Source organism: Ptychodera flava (genome assembly GCF_041260155.1).
Source record: "Ptychodera flava strain L36383 chromosome 3 unlocalized genomic scaffold, AS_Pfla_20210202 Scaffold_26__1_contigs__length_13983176_pilon, whole genome shotgun sequence".
In the NCBI taxonomy this organism is placed as follows: Eukaryota; Metazoa; Hemichordata; class Enteropneusta; family Ptychoderidae; genus Ptychodera; species Ptychodera flava.
Genome location: NW_027248280.1, coordinates 10,769,978 through 10,792,072, shown reverse-complemented (window position 1 = coordinate 10,792,072; position 22,095 = coordinate 10,769,978).

Sequence of the window (22,095 nt, the reverse complement as noted above, 5' to 3'; positions counted from 1 at the left end):
GAATTCACTTTTCAAAAATAGCAGCGGCCTTTCGACATTTGCTGTCTTCAAGTTGACAAACACAATATTTGGCATTTTAGCATGCAAAAGCACTGATCACCGAACGTCAGTTTTCTTTCATTTATATGCAAAATTAAATTTTGTCCGCATTTTCTGCGAGAACGATGAAAATAAAACCTGCTAATGTTACATTGCATACTTCAAGTCACACTAATTCATACGAATTTATGGCCAATACTGCAAGCTGCAACAACAACCACACATGTAACAACAAAATTTGTCCAAATTTAAGGCAGCGGTGTCTGATGTCGTGTGCGTGAACCTATGTTTAGTATCAAATCTGACATCGCCATCAGCGCTATTGGAAGTAGGCTAAAAAGGTAGTTTTCACATAGTTCAGAATTCAGAATAAATAGCCAAAAGTTACAGTTAAGGGAGCAGGAACTGTGCTCGGGACTTGTATTATTTGACACTTGGGACACTTAAAAATGAGGATTTGCACTCAAGGCTGTTATGATTTGTGCAGCCACCCACTCTTCTTACTATGAAAGAGACAGTAGTTCCAACTTTTACCAGGGTTTTTAGCATTTCGTTATATGGTCTTGGCCTGCTTTTACTCATGGGCTTACCTTGGCTTGCTGAAAGGCACTGGGAATCTCTAAATGACTACTTGACATGTTCCGAATTCGTTGGTACTACTGTTACAGACTAAATTTTCTTCGGGCTTTTGATACTGTTTTCTAATTTCGGAATCTGTATAAAGGTCAATGAACGACACAACTGAATTGTCAAAGTCTGTCTAAGGGTTAATGATCGTTACGAATTTTCCTCATGTAAGGGTTAATGAACATTACGAATTTTCCTTCATTTTTGGTAAAACTCCGTTGTTAGGGATATTGAATGTATTTGTGTCATTGATACCTAATTACCAAGTCTGCGGAGATGTGTGTTCCCTCTGGTGTTCCTCAAGGCTCACTACTGGGTCCGCTTTTATTTATTTTATATATCAATGACCTGCCCATGTCTATCCATCATTCGACCATGTTTCTGTATGCCGATGATTCGAATTTTCTCGGATCATCAAAACTGAATCGGATTGCAGACTATTGCAATCAGATATCTCTCTTGTTGGTAATTGGTGCAAAGCATGGAAAGTTAAACTAAATCTTAAAAAATGTTTTGTTATTTCATTCTCCAACAAGCGTATTCCAGTTCATTCCAATTATAAGCTTTATAAGCAATCAATCACACGTGTTGATGTCATCAAGGATCTTGGTGTTTATTTCTCCAAAAATCTAAGCTTTGTACATCACATCAATTGCACAATCAAAAGAGCACATCAATTGGTCGGTTTTATTAAACGGACTTGCTGCGACTTTACTAATACCACTGCCATCAAAAGTATTTACATTGCACTTGTTAGGAGTATCCTTGAGTATTGTTCAGTAGTGTGGTCTCCACACCAGAAGTCGTACATTGACAAAATTGAACGAGTTCAGAAGAAATTTATTAAATTTCTCTGTTTTAAGGAGGGTGTGGAGTACAATGTTGATAATTATTTTACATTATGTTCTTATTTTAAACTTTCGCCTCTTTTATTCGTCGTCAAGTTTTAGATCTGTGTTTTATTCACAAGTGTGTCAATTTTATTACCGATTGTCCAGATATTAATAGCTCCTTCACTTTCTTTGTGCCCCCAAGGCGTCTCAGGTCTTCTGACCTTTTCCGGATTCCCAAATCACCGCGTTAACCTGTCTAAATATTGTTTTTCGTCTCGGGCAATGTCACTTTTAAATAGTGTCTATCGTTTTGATATTGATTTGTTTACCAGTCTTAGTGCTTTTAAAACACAAGTGTCATCTGTTTTATTATCTCTTGCTGATAGTCATTTTACTACCGAGAGTTTTTGATGTTTGTCAGTCTCTGTTGTTACTTGTTTAGTGCCTTTTTTTTTTAAAATTAGTTTCTGCATGTTGTAATTTGTCTTTTTCATGTTTTAATTTTTCTCTGTTTGCATCCAGTTATTGGGCTATGCCTGTTGGATGTCAGAACGAATAATAAATAAATAAATAAATAAATTACCAAGTATATAGAAACTTTTATCAGTGACATCTAATTGTCAAGGTTGTAGAGCGATTTTGTGTCATTAACACCTAAATCCTAGACAGGAACCTGGTACGATTACATAGGGGAAATAATTTATAACGATGATGTAGCATATATGCAGATTATGTAAAATTTTAAATGATCGATGCACAATGAGAGGAACTTTAGTAATGTACTTTTCGAGGGGAAGAATATTTTAATTATTTTAACCAATCAAGAATTACTTGCTGACTAGTGATCGAAGGATTGACTAATTCAATCTACTTATGATTCTACAATTTCTTTTAAAAAAGGATGGTCACCCACTATCTTCAGCTGGGCATATCTGATGTGTCAACTTTACACTTCAGCAATAAACCACCATCGATTGACATCCAACAACTTTGTGAGTCTCTACTCTGTCAAAGATCTCAACGTACATCTTGTATCACCCCTATTTGTAACAATGAACCCTCTTTGTAACACTAACCCACTTTGTAACAAAAGTTAACCTTATTTGTAACACTAACTCACTTTGTAACAAAACTTAACCCAATTTGTAACAAAACCTAATTTTTAAATAACCCCGGCCGTATTTGTTTAAATTTTGATAAAATATGCATATTTGTACTTGATGGCCCATGAATTTTTCCTTGTCGAAACTCATTTTTTCAGGCACTGCTCGTCAGATTGTTTTGATTTTGAAACCACAGTATTTTTTACTCTGGGTGGATAGCTCTGCTGGTGGACAGAATTGTCCCCGAGGCTGTCTTTCGCTCAGTTTAAGCGATGTATTCATTGCTTTGCTTCGATAAAGTTTGTGTGCGATGTATATAGTGAGCGTACGAGCGTGAGTGCTTCATGAACTCTACAGCGGATGCAGGGGTTGCAGTCAGAAAAACTGTAACAACTTAGCTCGGTTATTGAACCAATCTTTTTGACATTGGGGATTTGGCCGAATGGTTTTTTCTGTAGCTTCTCCACTAGGTGATTGGGTACCGTACGTTTTCAGTCCGAACCCGATTGAAACTACCGCATTTTCGGTGTGCAGATTGCCAGAGATAACACTCGTAAGATATAATCAAGTGTGCAGATAAATGACAAATATAATTTTTGGGGCAATTTTTACCAATTTCGGTCAAAAATTGTCGAAAATCTGCTTTTCTGCCACAACCCATACTAACCAAACTCTTATATACTAACCAAACTTGTAACACACATTAACCCTATTTGTAACAATATCGTAATTTGCGAAGAAACTTAACCTTTTTTGTTTAGATTTTGATGAAATTTCCATATTTGTGTTCATTTTGATGAAATATAGTCAAGTGTTTTCAAAATCTAGGTTGTTGTTACAAATAGGATTAGGTTTTGTTACTAAATGGTTTGTATTATAAATAGGATTGATTAGTACAAATAGGGGTGATACAGTTGTAGATGCTACTCAAAGCCATTCGACGTTTTAAATAATATATTTGACACAACGTTTCTGTTAACAAAATTATGTGTCGTTCGAAATCAAAAGATGACAACGAATATAGTGTTCTACAGGATATGACATTGATAACAGTACAGAAATATTATATTCCACACACAAATGCTGTACATCATGTCCTGCGGACTACCATGGCCGTTTAGAAAGCAAGCGCACCAAAATACACTGCAAACTACCGTATCTTCACTTCCATCAAGTACGTCTCAATTTAAACAAAGGTTTACCTTGTACGAATAATGAACGAGGTATCAAATAAAGAAAAAAAACAAGTAGTCAGGAAATGCGGAAAACAAACAAAAGCTTGAATATTAACTCATTTTGCGCCTTCCGCTAGTTGGTTGTTTATAGTTTTACACAACCTCATAGCTAAAAGGTGTGTGACATAATGAATTTTTCTTTTTCCATAATGCATCGGAATTTCCCAGATCTTAGGTCGCTATTGTTTACGCGGGATATTACCAACCTGGGAAATCACAGCAGCTGTTTGTAAAATGACAGGAACAAACAGCAATAATTATTTAGTTCAGACTAAATAGACAAAACAGTTACAGAATATGTGATGTTTCAGGTGGGTGGCAAGAGATTCAAACAATACCTTTGCTCGCTGATGCATTGATCTATTTTAAAGTTTTGGTGTCAGTAAAAAAAATTAAAAAAATTATCCAATAAGGTCTACAAACAAAATATCTTGACATTACATTTTTGACCCATACAACAAACTAGTGTACTGATATTTATATGCAATTAATATGGCGAATTTCACTATTCAGCGACACACCTGACTCAGACGTGATGTAATTCAAGGCGGAAAGTACACGAATTCAATTTCACTGTGGCTTCGAGGTAGGCAATGGTAAATTTTTAGACGCTTTTGGAATGTAGTAACTGCTCTCCGCAGAAAAGAACAAGATTTTAGTGTTAACTTTGTGATATAACTCTATAAAATGTTAGCAGTACAAAACCAAGTCATTGGAAAGGACTCTCTTACTGTGATCATTTGTAGTTACCTGATATTCCATCCATCAATTGTAAAAATGGATAAAGTCTACGAAGACGTTATCGACCTCTACAGACAATGTTTTGAGTATTAATATTTATTAACATTAGGTGATTCCAATATATCATTTAAAAGGAAGGGGTTGTCAGAACTGCGCCCGAACGACATTTTTTGTTTTGTTTACAAACAATGGGTGAATGCATGATATATAGATACATCGCAACAGCATTAGCTGCAACATTTTAATATTAAGATGTACATTACGCAAATGAAACATGTTTTAACTTCCATTAGTCACCAACGTTAAAAGGTTACCAAGGGTTCCACCGACCTTCCTTCTTTACACAAAAAAGACTACCACAGATAATGGCACCGGTGATGTATTTCGTTAACATTTTATTGAGTTCCCGGATGATTCACTGGAGCATCGTTGCTGGTGAAATGTTTCGCGGGATCCTTGTATCTAGAATAACTAATAGTTTTATGTGCATGTTAATAAAATCGAATTCTTAATAAATTCCCTTGGATGTGACACCGCCTAACAACAATTGTTACCATAAAACCTGTGAATGAAAATCATTAGCAGAACGCTGCTGACAATTCCTATGGACGATGTCACCAAGCCAATGGTAATGGAGTAACCAACCACATAGTTGAATTTTGCACTTGGAAACCTTTCATCTGTTTCAAATTAATACCACCCTCTCCCGATAATCACCAGTATACCTGTTATCAAATGTATAAAATAACAGTGTTTGGCATGAACTGTCGATCGCTTAATCCATCAATCAATCGACCTATAGACCTATCGATCAGTCGATCTATCTATCTATCTATCTATCTATCTATCCATCTATCTATCTATATATCTATCTATCTATCTATCTATCCGTCTATCTATCTATCTATCTATCTATCTATCTATCTATCTATTTATCTATTTATCTATCTATCATCTAATTTGTCCATATTTTCTTGTTTTCTATCTCATTCTGTCAACCTTGTGTCTACCTGTTACTATTCTACCTCGCTGTCTTACCGTTTGGTGGTCTTTCTGTCAGTACTTGAATTACTCTTTTGTCACTTGTCATTATAAAGGAAATGCAAAATATATTACTCCATTATTTTGGAATCAGTATTAAGGTTCCATAATAAGTATTTAAAAATAAATAAAGGGAAACTATAAAACGCTTGCAGTACCAGTTAAAGCATAGAGCATGGTACTCAGCGTAAAGTAATATTGTCTTTAAAGCACCACAACTACTCCGGGTCACAAAGTGCATAAATCAATAACATCGATAGCAGAATCCACGATACCACACTTAGTATCAAAGCAAGTACAATCAGTACACGAACGCCAGTCACAAAATCTGCGGGAAAGTAAAGTCGATACATTTTAAATAAAAGTCAACAATGCATGGAAGTCAAAAAGGAAGTTTAAATCTTACGACTTAAATAAAAACGTTTGTCAATAAAGAAAGAAGAAACGTGTGCCTTTAAAATTCCGATTTCGACGTACACAAATAGTGCTTGACGCCACGTTTTGGTAATCGGCCTTTTGCATTCGTTCCATTATAGCGACCAAACAAAGCAACAAAGCTTGTCGGCTTAGTTACACATAAATTCAACAAAAATATCCCGAGTAATGTGTTACATGCCCATTTATCAAATTGATATGTTAATACGCTGTGATATCAAATGATTTTATATATAGTGTATGCCGTTAAACACGATATCTTGCAGTTCAAAAAACGAAAGTACGACTACTTTAAAAATACAATTGGATTTTGTAAGCTTTGATCTGAATAAGAACAAGAGACAAAATAATTGCATTGTTGGGATATTGACTGGTAACACATTGCGCCCTCTCTCGTTCTAGTACCTTCATATTTACAAAATCTAGACATTGTTTTTGTATGATAGGAATATCGAAGTACAAAATTTGACCTGGTATATCTGATCAGAAGCTCAATAAAACAGGCTTTCTTAACTGAATATTCAGAAAAAAATACCCGTTGGTATACAGAAAGTCTTATGCTTGTTTTATGGTCAGTGGCTCTAAAAGGTATGGTTCAGGCGTAAGATTGTCTTGCCGGGAAATTTACTTACTAGATAACAATTACAATGGAAAACTAAAGGCTATGACACCTTCGTAACCATCCAAAAGACTAGAACAAACGAGATCCTTGGGATTGATTTTCCTACCTTTAAAGAATTGAACAGAGGAAAAATGTTAGATTTTGACAAAATCAATCAAAATATCACTCGAATCAACAAATACGGAAGATCAACCCAGTGCAACTCCATTCAATGGGTCTCGCACCTTAATTTTGAGAATAATGACTCCATCCATTGTCGGTATATTCTTCCTTGCTTCTCATCAAAGCCTGTAGAGAGTTTTTATACATATTATAGAATCTCAGAATTTTTAGTCGCATGTTAAATGTTCTAGTGCGTTTTTTTGGTAAGGTTACAAAAACATTTAATACACCATGGAAAAAATATTGGCAGTATTACATGACACCCTAACTGCCAAAACATGCATTTCGTGGAATATCAAGTACATTTATCACTCTCGCGGTGCACATACCATTGGAGATGCATGCCATATTTTGTAGAGAATAAAAGATATAAGAAAAAAAGTTTCAATAATCAAAACCTTCTAAGACCGCCTCGAGTATCGACTGGCCCGACCCTACATTACACTATGCCAATTTATTTACTTAGCGCCAACATGTCCACAAAAATTCAATGGGTATAGGGCGATAGAATGTAACCACTGCAAAGTGGTTACTTGTCACATGCAGACACAGCAATAACGCAGGCAATTGTTGAATACAAGTCTGCATTCAGGCGGCAGACCTGTTGTGAATATTTAGCTGACAAACTTACCCTCTTTATCAGTACATTAGTAAACCAGATATTTTCATATTAAGCGTGTAACGCCATGCATTACGTGTTTGCTCGAAGTTACTCAACTTTTTTGACTTTTGTGCATTAAATTCTCCGGGGATTTTGTGGCTACTATGAGTTCAGGGTATTGCTTGGTAAAAACAACAAAATGTACTATGATTGCAGAGAGAAAAATTGACCATAAGTCAGTTTGATACTACAAAGACATAATAGTTATATAATTACTTGTTCTTCATTGATGGTAAAAGATATGTAGATATACTGATAGCAATTGGTTTTTTTATTTTCAGAAAAAAGTGACACCGCAGACTGCCTAGACAAAGTTGAAAATATTCTAGAACACATTTAATGACGAGTGAAGTAATAATAATCTAATATCAAACATTTATACGCGACATTGACTAATTACTTGTTGGCAATAAAATGCGAGGCTAGGATACTTAACATGAACAAGTGAGATTTTTAAATCATTTTCGTAGCTGTCGCTAGGATCAATATCTTTCTGAAAAAAATTGAGATATTTCAAATCGTATTTTTCAATGTGTTGTTGATACAATCTAGAGCCTACAAACTGACACTAATGAGTACTCAGTATATATATATATATCAATACTGGCTCCAGGGGGTTGCTATCGGTAAAATTGCCCTTGGCCGAGTTAAATAGCGTCACGTTTTGTCACGAGATCAGAATATTCTATTCTATGACGTATAGGTGGAAACGAATGCTTTTGTACATTCTGGGGAGAGAGCTAACTTGCTTCTTCCGACCTCTGAATTCCTGATCTAGCCCGAGGTCACTTGCCTCAAACATTGATTAGTTATATTCCCTCGCCGTCAATCTTACGAACGATGGTAAAATTTGGACAGTCGATAGCCGGTATTTACATAATCGTCGCGGTCTTCATCGTTCGATCGCTTGTGTGTTTATCTCTATGTATTGACTATAAAGGGCTTATATCGGCACTAACCCCTGGCATTTGAACGTTGAGATTACAATTTCACTGTGGAATACATTATTTTCACTTGGAATTTATTTAAGCTATATTGCTTGACCCTCTTTTAAGATAGAAATAAAATAATTTCTTAAGTCTTTTAAAATCTAAATTATATTTTATTTATCAGTACATTACATCAAACCTTAAAAGTTTTCAAAATTTGAATTCCGAATCTTCGTCTGAAGTTATAGGATCTGAGATGTGAGGTCTGAATTTGAAGAGATCTGAAGATCTGAGGATCTTAATTTGAGGATCTGAAAAGCCAACTCTACCGCTTTGAACGCTCAAGTTAGCCTCGGCCGTACTGACTGAGAGATGGCTCCTTCTTTAGCTATATTTCACAGTTTGGGAAAGATATGGATACACTTGCCATAATCTTGATAGGAAGAGCTAATTCGGGGCCACTCACCTCCATAAAAATAAGTATATTTGGCACCGGAAGCACCTTTTCTGAACCATTAGAAGGGAAAATGTTCACATTACAGACGTGAACGATATTAGAGAGAAACAGGTAAATTAACATTCTTTACGATGGCTTTAGGTCGGAAGGTCTTAAAGTGTACGAAGCAATGCATTTCTTTGGCTTCCTGCAAATCAATTATGTAATATGACACGATGTGAATAGTGAAAATAGTATTCAATCGCTTTTGTACATACTAAAGCTATCGCAACACATAATAAGGTTTTAATTAAAAGCTCAATTTCACTGAATATTACATCGACTTTGCTTCATCAACTTAACGTGCGTGTACACATTAGGATTTCTTAAATGTGGACACGTTGTTTAACTCTCATCTAATCATGTACACCATGGTTCACATGCTATACAAACATTAATCTTCAAACATCGTAAAATTCGGCAATACAAGGGTTTCAACTTATATCTGCCTACTGCTGATATTTAAACACACTCGCAAACTTTAGATTACTTAACTGGCGAAGAAGTGAGTGACAAATTTCCGGAATAAATAAGGTATTCTTCCTTGCGGTGGGAGTCATTCGCCAATAGATGCACCCTAAGGTTAACAGATGTTCATCTGCGTTTGTCACATAGCAAAGCAAACACATACAGTTCTAAGTTTAATTGGGAATCCATTGCGACCTCAGCTTCACAGTTTTAACGTCTTTGCAACGCCAATATTGACCATAATTATGGGATTGAATTACAACGCGCAATTTATCGACAGCATAGGCTAGATGATGTAGTTTATGGGAAATAGTATGTCAGAAATATACATGTCTGTCAGAAATAAAAGTGCATTGGTTAATGTTGATAAACGACAGTTTCCAGTCTGCGATAAAAAAAGTTCCATAGGGGACCAGATATTAGTCCAGAGTGCCATAGGGGATCAAATATTAGTTCTAAGTGCCATAGGGGACCATATATTAGTCCTTAGTGCCATAGGGGACCATATATTAGTCCAAAGTGCCATAGGGGACCAGATATTAGTCCTAAGTGCCATAGGGGACCATATATTAGTCCTAAGTGCCATAGGGGACCAGATATTAGTCCAAAGTGCCATAGGGACCAGATATTAGTCCAAAGTGCCGTAGGGGACCAGATATTAGTCCAAAGTGCCATAGTGCCATAGGGAACCAGATATTAGTCCTAAGTGCCATAGGGGACCAGATATTAGTTCAAATGCGGTCTTATACCAACCCTACATTAAACTGTTAAACAAACTGCCTTGTAATTCACAACAAAATATTCTGCGTAATGTTCTATTGTGATATTGTGCTTTTAGTCCAGTCATTTTAGGCCCAAAAAGGGGGTAACCAACCACAAATTGCAACAGAATTTATTTTTTCACCATTCATCTCAGAAAAACCCATATAAAAACATATCAAAAGTCTTCCAAAATCCGAGGAGTGGAAAACCGCCTAATTTGCATAAATCCAAAATGGCCGCCCCGGTATCATAGTTTCAACGCTTTTGACCTCTTACTGCCCAATATTGGTCCGATTTTAATTTTTTTTTTATTTCCATATACCTTGTACATTCCCTTCATATTTTAGACATTTTTACAATAATTCCATCGTTATTATTTACAAAACAGGGACATGAGTCCGAATTTTACTGTAAAACAATAGTATTCTCACACACTATGTCTTGTAATCAATACTTGTTTATTTTATACGATACAAATGTCTGTAATGTGAAATAAATAAATAAATAAATAGATAAATAGATAGATACATAAATAAATAAATAAATAAATAAATAAATAAATAAATAAATAAATAAATAAATAAATAAATAAATAAATAAGAAAGAAAGAAAGAAAGAAAGAAAAGAAAGACAAAATTATTCATCAGTTGTTGTTCGTCTTTGCTAGTAAAAGGAAAGCAACTCCACTTCATATTTGGGTTGCTTGCGTTTTGTGTGTGATATAATATAAGTGTATGTCATGTTTGGCTGCTTTGTGTAAAATGTTGCTCAGCCATGGCGAGACGTACCCGTAATCTACGTGTCTTGTGTTTATCCGCACTGGAGCGGAGAGATTGCTGTGACACTACGATACTTTGGCGCTACGTTTCGAAAACAGAGTTTTCTTGGGTACACACTTGGAGATAGGTTCGGATTAGAGAGAGACAGAATGGCCGGAGAGAGCTTTGTATTGTGTCTTAGTATGACCAAGTTCAAAGATAAAAAAAGGAAACACATAAACAAGAATCATAAAATGACAAAAATAACGAAAAGTCAATATTGAACAAAATTGAGCTCTGCATCAAACAACTCAGATTCATTAAGAACCTATCAACACACCAACTCACCAACATTGAAATCAACGTACTTAGCAAAGGCATAAATTCATTCCCGCAACAAATCGTCCTAACAGAATCCACCTGTTAGGGGACATAAAATATACATTCCGAAAATGAGACTCCGATATATCATGAGACACAGACCGTACAACACCCAGTCAAAATGAACTCGAAATGGATCCCACATACAACCGAGAACACAAAACTAGAAAATTATTTGGAAGCAACAAAATTGGCTATTGTTAACACACCTATTCGAAACACAAAAAACAACATGACACGTGCAGAACAAATAGTGTTCAAAACGCTATCAAAAAACAAGAAGATAACCATCAAACCGTTTGATAAAGGACGGGGGACAGCAATTTTAAACACTGATGATTACATAAGGGAATGTCAACTTAACGATCAACAATACTACACAAAATTGGCAACAGATGACACAAAAAATACAATAGAAGACATACCGGTACACAATCTCATAACAGAAATGTACAATGAAAAACACATTGACCATCACACATATGAATATTTGAATCCAGTCGATAGAAAAATAAGAACGCCACTTTGGTACCTTCTACCGAAAACACACAAAGTGCCGCCACCAGGAGCTATGTTCGTAGTACGGCCAATCATAAGTGGATGCTCCAGTCCAACATTTCACATATCAGAATTCATTGACCATTTTCTCAAACAAATCGTCAAGAAAGAACCAACATACATCAAAGACAACAGACTTTATACGGAAAATTGAGACAATCAAAGTTCCGGCCAAAGCGACTCTAGTAACACTGGATGTAATTTCCATGTACACTAATACACCACATGATGAGGTAATTGAATCAATCGGCAGTCTCCTGAGAGCATTAAATCAGGAAAGATCATCAAACAGTTACATAATCAAGCAACCACCAACGAAACACATGATAGCTCTGCTAGAAGTAATCTTTAAAAAAAAACACATTCGAATTCAACGATGAATTCTACTGGTAAATATGGGGATGCTCGATGGGTCCCCATCTTCTCGAGAAATAGCAGATATTACATTTCATGAGACAGAAACGAGAATAATACAGAAACACAAACAACAAATATCCACCTGGCTGAGGTTCAGGGACGATGTTTTTCTGATTTTCATCGGAACACAACAAGAACTCAATGATATCATATCAAACATCAACAAAATGCATCCTACTTTCAATTTTTCGTTTGAAGCTCCTCTCAAGAAATCACATATTTAGACCTATCTACAAAGGTCGTCGATACAACAAAGAGAATATTCTCGACACCAACACACACACAAAGCCAACAGATACATTTCAATTCTTACAAAGAAACTTATGCCATCCGGCAGCAACATTCAAAGGTCTGATCAAAGGTGAATCATTACGATACATCAGAACATGTAAGAACGAAATCGATTTTACACAAAAAGTCACACAATTTAGTGAAAAATTACAAGACCGACAATACAAATAAATGAAATAGAAAGCATTATCAGAGAGACAGATCGTAAAAGCAGAAAAAGACTGCTTGAACAACAAAAAGAAAGAAATAACGCCACCAACAATACCAACATATAGCCTGTTCATAGAAACGACAAAAATCAAGCAAGCCCTGACAGAAAACTGGAGTGAACTTGAAAAAGACGAAACACTAAAAAAACTGTTCCAAAACCAACCTATAATCGCATATATTTATTAGAAGGAACAGAAATATAGGTGACACACTTATAAGCGCCAGACTTCACAAAAACTACAATAGCTCAAACTCAGGGTCACACGAACCTACACAAACACAACGAGATCAAACTGTAGACATTCTAGCTTCCCTACTTTTGAACAACAAACGTAAGTGGAACAACATATTAGCAAATTAAAAAATCTAACAATCAATCAATTGTGCTCACCAATCAAAAATGAATTTTAAGTGGCTGATGAAGAAAACTCTGTTTTCGAAACGTAGCGCCAAAGGATCGTAGTGTCACAGCAATCTCTCCGCGCCAGTGCGGATTAACACAAGACACGTAGATTACGGGTACGTCTCGCCATGGCTAAGCAACATTTTACATAAAACAGCCAAACATGATATACACTTATATTATACACAATATCATTCACAAAACGCAAACAACCCAAATATGAACGATGTGTGGAGTTGCTTTCCCTTTACTACCAATACTATTTAATTCCCATGTGATCTGTACACCTTCCAGGAGACTTTAAAGCCCCTCTCCCTTTGCTCGGCTCTCCCGCGCTGGCACACTTTGTCAATTCAGGCGCGGCTGTTTATCTACAATTTGGGTAAAATAAACAGCATTTGGGAAACTGGTAATTTTACAATTACCAGCTAGTATTGAACCTCATGTTGAGTTCACAACTATGGTGACAACCAGTGTACCCTGGTAACACAATATCAACACACTAGATATAACTAGACTTCAAACCAGGTTGACTGTGTTTGATATGAATAAACCGCCAACTTTTTATAGGACGAATGTTCTAAAAAATGCGTAAGTTCAGCCGGTGGCTTTTAATGTGAAATAGGGAATAGGTTATTGGCAAATTAACAGCCAAAAACAAAATGGATACATATTCTGTATTAGTTATACTGAGATTGCTTTCAATATATTTCACACCATATATGTTAGCATCTTGCAAATTAGACCAGTATTGATTGGAAGGTGAAGTGTGTTGTGTACCATTGTTTTACCCTGAAATTCAGACTTGTGTGCCTTTTTTATAAATAACTACAATTGGAAATGCCCTTAAAATGTTGGAAATTAGAAGAGAATGTACAATTTATAAGAAAATAAAAAAATGTTGTCCAAATCGGACTGATATCGCGTAATATGTGGTCATAAGTGTTGATTCCATAATACAGGGGGCGGCCATTATGGATTTATGCAAATTAGGCATTGTTCCACTCCTAGTGTATTTATCTATTTATTTATTTATTTATTTATTTATTTATTTAACATTACAGACATTTGCACCTTATAAAATCATGAAACAAGTATTGATTAGAAGACATAGTGTGTGAGAATACCATTGTTTTACAATTATGTTCCTGTTTTGTAAATAAAAACAATGGAATTTTTGTAAAAATGTCTAAATATAGTGAAAATGTACAAGGTACATGGAAATAAAAAAAAATTACCAAAATCGGACCAATATTGGGCAGTAAGTGGCCAAAAGCATTGAACCTATAATACCGGGGCGGCCATTTTGGATTTATGCAAATTAGGCACTTTTCCACTCCTTGGATTTTGGAAGACTTTTGATATGTTTTTCTATAGGTTTTTCTGAGGTGAGTAGTGAAAAAATAAATTCTGTTGCAATTTGTGGTGGGTCATTTCATATTTTGACTGGACTATTTATTTGAAATGGTACGTGGAAAGATAGTGAGCTCATACATGACAGATGTGTTTTTATCAGGTAAAGGTAGCCGTCGGACGTACATCGTGCAGCCACACGGGTCGCATCGGATGGTTCCAACTTGTGGTTGATGCAAATGGAAGTGGCGTCACAACGGGCGGACCAATCAAACAACATTTGTCAGAAACAATCACTACTCGCAGATTTTTCTGTGTTTTTTATGTTGAGAAATGCAATGATGCAATTGTTTTGATAAACTCTCGGTTATAAAATAGCAGTCATGGGGCGGTGTTGATTCAGGTTGCTCGATTGAGTTTCATTATGTTTAACATGAAATTTTGAAAATTTGGAGCAGGAAGTCTCTAGTGTCACGTAGCCTAAAATACGCAGAAAGAAAAAAAAAACGTATGCACAAAATGCAAAGTATACTAAGTCGTAATTAACTCAGTTGCGCATAGTTTGAGAAGAACAAACTCAACTTACAAAAACAGACGAACATGGCTCAAAACATACATGCTACCTCAAATAGATTTTGTTACAACAGTAAAAGTTGCAACAATTCGTGAACTGATGGCAGTGCAAGCGTGGTTGACTCCATTTTTTCTTCATTTTTGCTATGATTTAGATTATGGTTGCTATGCTGACGTCACCATATACACGCATGTACATGATGAATCGGTGCTACCGAACCTTGTCTTTTAGGTGTGGGTCTACTGGCGCCATCGCAAATGACGCACCTTTGGTCGGTCTTGCAAAGTACTTACAGGGTAACACTGTAAACTAATAAAAGGGGACAACGCCCTTTACTGAATACAATGTCGGTAGAGTAAGATTGGAAATGTAATTACAAAGCGATTGTGCAGTGTTCATCGTAGATGGAGTTTTAAATAGAAATATTTTAAGATCTCTTTTTCGGTATATTTTCGATAGCTCGCTGAAATCGGTTACCCAGCATATTTTGCAACATGACCCTTGACACAAGTCTTGACGGCTGGCTGCGGTCGAACAGTGTTATACATTTTAGCCGAAAGAAAGGATTTAAACGCTTTTCTATTCGTTTTCTGCGTTTTTAATAACAATAACCATAATCATACTCTTGATTTCTTATATAGCGCATAACATATTTAAAATGTTTCCATTCGCTTTTAATTTAAAAGTGAAACTTAACAGAAGTAAACATTTTCAATCAAAGGAACAACTTACAAAAAGCATGGCATAGTTAAAATATATCAGAATATTGAACTAAATGTATAATAAGTGAAAAATGAAAGTTTTAAGCCTTCTTTAAAATTATCAAATGACTGAAGTGTACGATGGTGTGACGGTATAGAATCATACAAACTAGGCGCAAAAATTGTAAAAGCTTTATTCCCTGTGCGAGCAATGGGTTGATGTAACTTAATATCCCCGTTAAAGAGTGAACGCCTTGTCGAGAATCCGTCAAGATAAGATCGTATTTTGAATGTGATACGAAGAATAAATTTGATTCACTTTGTGAACAGGTAGGCAATGAAGGTCACGGAGAGTGGGAGTAATGTGATCGCTTTTTCACCTTCTGGTAACAAGTTGTAGCTTGCGTATTTCAAATAAAGGAGGCTGAAAAGTAAACTGCTGCTCTAATCCCAGCGATATTCGCATACATGGGTTTCTCATTATATTTACATAACCTTCCGGGGAAACCACAATCGAGTGATTTTGCCTAAGACCGTGCCTCAGACACGACTGATTTAACACTCATAGACTGCGTTCGTCCCTGCAAATGGAATTTAAAGCAATCCGACCATGTCCTCCTGATTCGAAACCTATGACACAACGTATGTCATAAAATATTGTGATCAATCGTGTCGAAGGCAGCAGATAAATCGAGTATAATAAATATATCATCTTAGCGTCTATCAGGAGAACGTAGTTTATCGTTTGGACTCTAAAAAGAGCAGTGTCTGTATTACAATAGTTAGTTCAATATGCTGATTAATATTTTAAAATAATGTTTTTTTTTTCTATCTTTATATACTACACATCTTCACGAAAGAAAAACATATTGAAGGTTAGGTCGTGAAGTTTAATAGCGCATCACAAGTCCTGTTACATTGCTATGGTTGTGACTTTATTTTTATGCCTGAGAAGTTATAAAGGCTCAGCAGTTATACATGGTCGGCAAAAAAAAAAAAATTAAAGAAAAAACTTAAATAGTTGGTGAGGAAAAAACAACGATATTTTCTATACCTGTATTCAAAGCTGATTTATATCGATAACCAGGTCAATGAGGTAATCAGGGATTGTAATACTGTGTGTACAGCGAATGATGATACGTTAGATGGTTAAGGTAAGTCTATTTGAAATTGTCAAATCTACAGGCGTATAATTGCTGACAGACAATGAAATATATGCTGGATAAATTATAGATTTACATGTGTTTATATATGGTCTTCATCTTCGCATTGTAAGTCTAAATTACAGACTTTAAATCCTTCAAGATCTTTGTCCGGATTTGAGTAAAGGACACCAAGTCGTCAGTCAAGCACATATAGAATTATGTTGACATTCATGGTTTGCCATAAATGCACCAATGTCATGAGCACTAACTTTAAGAGTACTAACTCTAGGGTGCGAGTAGAATCCATCGTCTTCTTCTTTGATGGCAAAAATATTTCTACACGTGAAGAAATCTGGTCACTATGTTAGAGAGCCATTTCCATAATAAAGCTGAGATTTTGCAAGACATGAAATGTCTCTCTCTCTCTCTCTCTCTCCTTAAGGTAATATGCACCTCGAAAGTGAAAGACTTAAACTTTTGCTCAAACTTTCATCAGTGAAACTTTCAACCATTCTCTTACCAAAGCAAGAATAAAAATCAGGGGTCACCGTGCAAACTTTGGTACTAGAGAGACAAATAACTTGTGATTATTCGATATTTGAAATCCAAAATGGCCGCCATCCCTGTGTTAACTCTATGAGAAAAAATAAAATTTTCGATTTTCGAAAAACTAAGTCGGTAAAAACTTTTCTTTCGCCAAGAGCTTCAAAATGAGCCCCCACAAGTGGTAGGTTATAAGAAAATTGATAAAATTTGAAGGCCTGAATTTCTGTCCCCGAGGTGCGTTCTACCTTAATGAAATAGTGCTGCGAAGGCCGATGATTACTAAGGTAATACCAATCATGTGATCGCTTCTGTTATTGTCATGGCAACCTGTATTGTAGCCTCCGTCCTGTTTTTGAATCCATAAACGTGCTTGCAATACATACACAATGCTATATTGTTGTTGATCTCTTGCTAACCGATTGAGACAAAACTGACATAAGAATTTTTACAATGTGAGACTGTTTTCTTCTTAATGTTATTTATTTTGTCATGAACTGTCAGTTAGAATATAACAATCCTAAATGATGAACAAAGCCTAAAATTGGTGTACGCTGTGTGAGTCTTCCAAAGTTTTTGTTCGAAGGGAAGACAAATATCAAGTTTGAGTTAACGATATAGCATGGGATGTTTTTTGCGCCGCCCGTTATATCTATCAGGGCACTGTGGAAATCCTCTGATACGGTTCGTATGCCCGGAATCATGTACTGTGTACACAACATTGTCAATACAAAGAGCGAAATCGGGTCTTATGTTAGATGGACCGAACGCATCCTGCAATTAGATAATATTTAAACTGTCCTGAACTTCTCATGCCCACGTTCTCAATGTATTGGATGAGGTGTGACAATATTGTGCTCCCGACAGAGACATTCGTCTCTAAAATTTATACGGTCTCAGAAACTCTCAAGTATTGACAACCTTATCGACGCCAACCACGCGTCTCTGTACAGTGTTAAAGGTGGTGTATAGCACTGGTACGGGTAGCTCTGTAATAATTGTTAGTTCCGGCAGGAGAGTAATAATTCTCCTCATCCGTGAATAGGTCCATTCACATTGCCTTGATGTTGAACATAAGTTTAAGTTGCCAAGTTTCGAGATGCGCACTACGTAAATCGAAGAAAGCGGTAAATCCGTTCAGCAGATTTTCTGCGACTACATGTATGTGTAATCATCGAAGATATTAGTTCACTTGTTTTATTTCGTCAGCCCTATTCAGTTTTACGACAATATAGAGAGGTTCCGATATTTGTTATGCATGAAAGGGGCAATAGCTGTAACATTTCACAACTTTTTTTACAGAGTGTATTCATCAAAGCGTGTACATGTCTTTTTTGTTTCCGATAATTTATATTGAAGTAACATTTGCTAACGCAACGACAACAAAATGCATGTTATTGCTAATAAATGAATTCTATTAACAGATTGAATTCCATTTGTTAACAAAAACAATCGATATACTTGATGTATTTACAAGTTGAGTGGTAGGCATTTGGACGAGAAATGGGATATATATCACGTTATTGCATTTTCCAAACAGATTAAAATACTTGAATTTCATCAATGATCACCGGTAATGCAGCCTTGTATTCATCAGAGCAGGCAATTGACCAGGCTATTGCATATTGCTGACAAGGACATGAGTCTGTGGGACCTTTTAGCCATGAAATCCGGTAGATTTACAAGCTAAGGTCAAATGCATTTATAAGAGAATAGGTCATCGCTTAATAATCTAAGGCATATATGGTTTCCTAATTCTGTGACAGCCCTTTTCCCAACTTTTACCGAACCATAATTGTAATACAAATATATGTGACAGGAGCTTTGAAAGGAATTTTATATATATGATATGATTAAATGATATTACAATAGGGCTGAGCCAATAATCTAGCTCAGTGTTGTTGCTAATTTCAATGAATTGACAGTTAATTGTTTGGATTGGCTGCCAGGGTTATTGCTTTTTGTGACACCTCTCAGTCAAAGGAAACGGTAGTTTCACTGTCTAGGCGTTGGGCAGCTCGCTGCAGCGTACTTTTTGCCAGGGTGTTGACTTTAATCTAAATACTCACAAGGTGAGCAACACAATCACTAAAAAAAACACCACCCGGTTTGTCAACTGGCCTTGCGCTCGCACAAAACATTCAGAACTACACTCCCATATACCTAGGTGAATCACAAATTTAACCATCTCCTAAAAAATCACGCAGATGAATGTGTTACTCCTTTTGAGACCAAGCGCAGTGAAATGTGGCCTGCAGAACGATTCTACCATATGATGTGATTTATTCCACTACTGATTGGTTAATCAACGGCCAAAACAAAGGTCATGGCAAGACGTCACCTTGTGAATATTAAGGTTGCAGTGGCGGGAATATCGACTATGGGATCAATAGATCGATCCGGAAATCGATCTACTTAGCAGACTACCCAGCTAAGGAGCGCCTGTGCTTCAGATGTCGTGATTCTTGATATATCATATTGTAAAACACTTTTTTTAAAATTTTCGATTTGAAATTTCGATGATTTAAGTCGTGACAATGCCCCGGTCCTGAAACGTTCGAAGTTGATAAAACAGAAGGCAGATGCAAGACATCCTTCTTTATATATAATCGATACAACGGCACCAAACTTTAAATCAAATAAGTCAAAACGTCATTTTAGCGTGACCAATCGCGTCCAGGTGATGTGTCATCTTTCAGCTGTTCTGGGCTATAAATCCTTAATAAGAAAGTCATTAAATATGCAAATTAGCAACTGGCTGAAACAAATATGTGTAATGACTTTCAGTAATGTTATGTCATAGTGTCTTCAATGTACATACCAAGTTTCATCAACTTTGATCAGTTAATTCAGATGAATATCCCTAATTAAGAAAGTTCATTAAATATGCAAATTAGCAATTGGCTGAAGCAAATATGCTTTATTACTTTCAGTAATGTTAAGTCATAGTGTCTTCAATGTACATACCAAGTTCTGTCAATTTTGATCGAGTACATTCAGATATATATCCCTGATTTGGAAGTTCATTAAATATCATATAATCAGCAATTAAATATCATATAATCAGCGATTATCTTTCATGTCACCCCTTGATACCTTTCATGGCTGATATATCTTGGTGTGATCAATATTTGCAGCAAAACTGATCAAATTGTGTGCAGTCGTTCTCAAAGTATTCCGTTTTTTGTTCTAAAATCATTAATTGTGCAAATGAGAAAAACTTAAGCAGGCCCCGCCCATCAAATACTAATCAGTTTTTGCCATTCAAAAACTGAATATATGAACTAGATTTGACTCTGATCTGAAACGCCGTTTTTTAGGTTTCGGGCTTACAGACAGACAGATAGACGCACATACATACATACATACACACATACATACATACATACATACATACATACATACATACATACATACATACATACATACATACATACATACATACACACACATACACACACACACACATACATACATACATACATACATACATACATACATACATACATACATACATACATACATACATACATACATACATACATACATACAGACAGACAGACAGACAGACAGACAGACAGACAGACAGACAGACAAACAAACATACAGAAAGACACAGACAGACAGACAGACAGACAGACATCGCTGTGACATATGCTCACGTATGTGAACACGTGTGCAAAAATGAACGAATGAGTATCAGGCAAGCTCCCAATAACACAGGGAAGCATCTTGGGTTAGACTTCGGCCTTATCTAAGGAAGAATATGCTTTAGACAGATATTAAGACTCTATACGTTCTTCCTTTTATCTGTTTTACATTTTTTGTTGGTTCAGTTTGAAGCACTCAGACTGAATAAACGTTTTATCTTGTTTTTGTGAATGCAGTAAATCATGACTTTGAGTCATTCTAATTATCAGGATTAAAGTATAATATTTTATAAAAATGTTCTTACACAGGACAAAAACAACGGATTTTAAAGTCATGTAGGCGTCTTATCAGAAGAGCAATGCCCACTTGCAATTGCATATATAACGAACCTCGTAATTAAGGATAAATATATCGTGATTGACTCAACGTATGTTGAACTGAAGTAGCAGGATGACAAGTTTTATCGACAAAACTAATGTAAGAAGACATTTTCTATGTATTTTGAAGATATGATGATATAGTTGTTCGACGTTTTAAAATCGTTATGAACGTATTTTACTTGTTTTAAATGTAGCCTAAAAAGATTTTGTGATCCTAGCAACGCTTAACTGTTGAGATTGGTATGCCATGATAGAGAATTATTATTATGAAAGTTCAAGGAAAAGCACCGAGCGTTTGCAAACACTGAATTCTATGGAAAAAAACTGATATCTTAACCCAATTTCAATATATGTTTTCTGAAAACCTAGATATTTAGAAATATCTAGGAAATTTGGAAATATTGGGAAATATTTATAAATTATGTAACAGTAACACGACTACCGTTATCTTTGAAATCAAAGAATACCCAGATATAGTGCTTCCGTGTTTCCCTATATGTCACATTGACACATTTCTCTAACATTATTGCCTTAGGTTTGTAACTTTAGTGAAATTGTTGGGGTCAATACCATGAG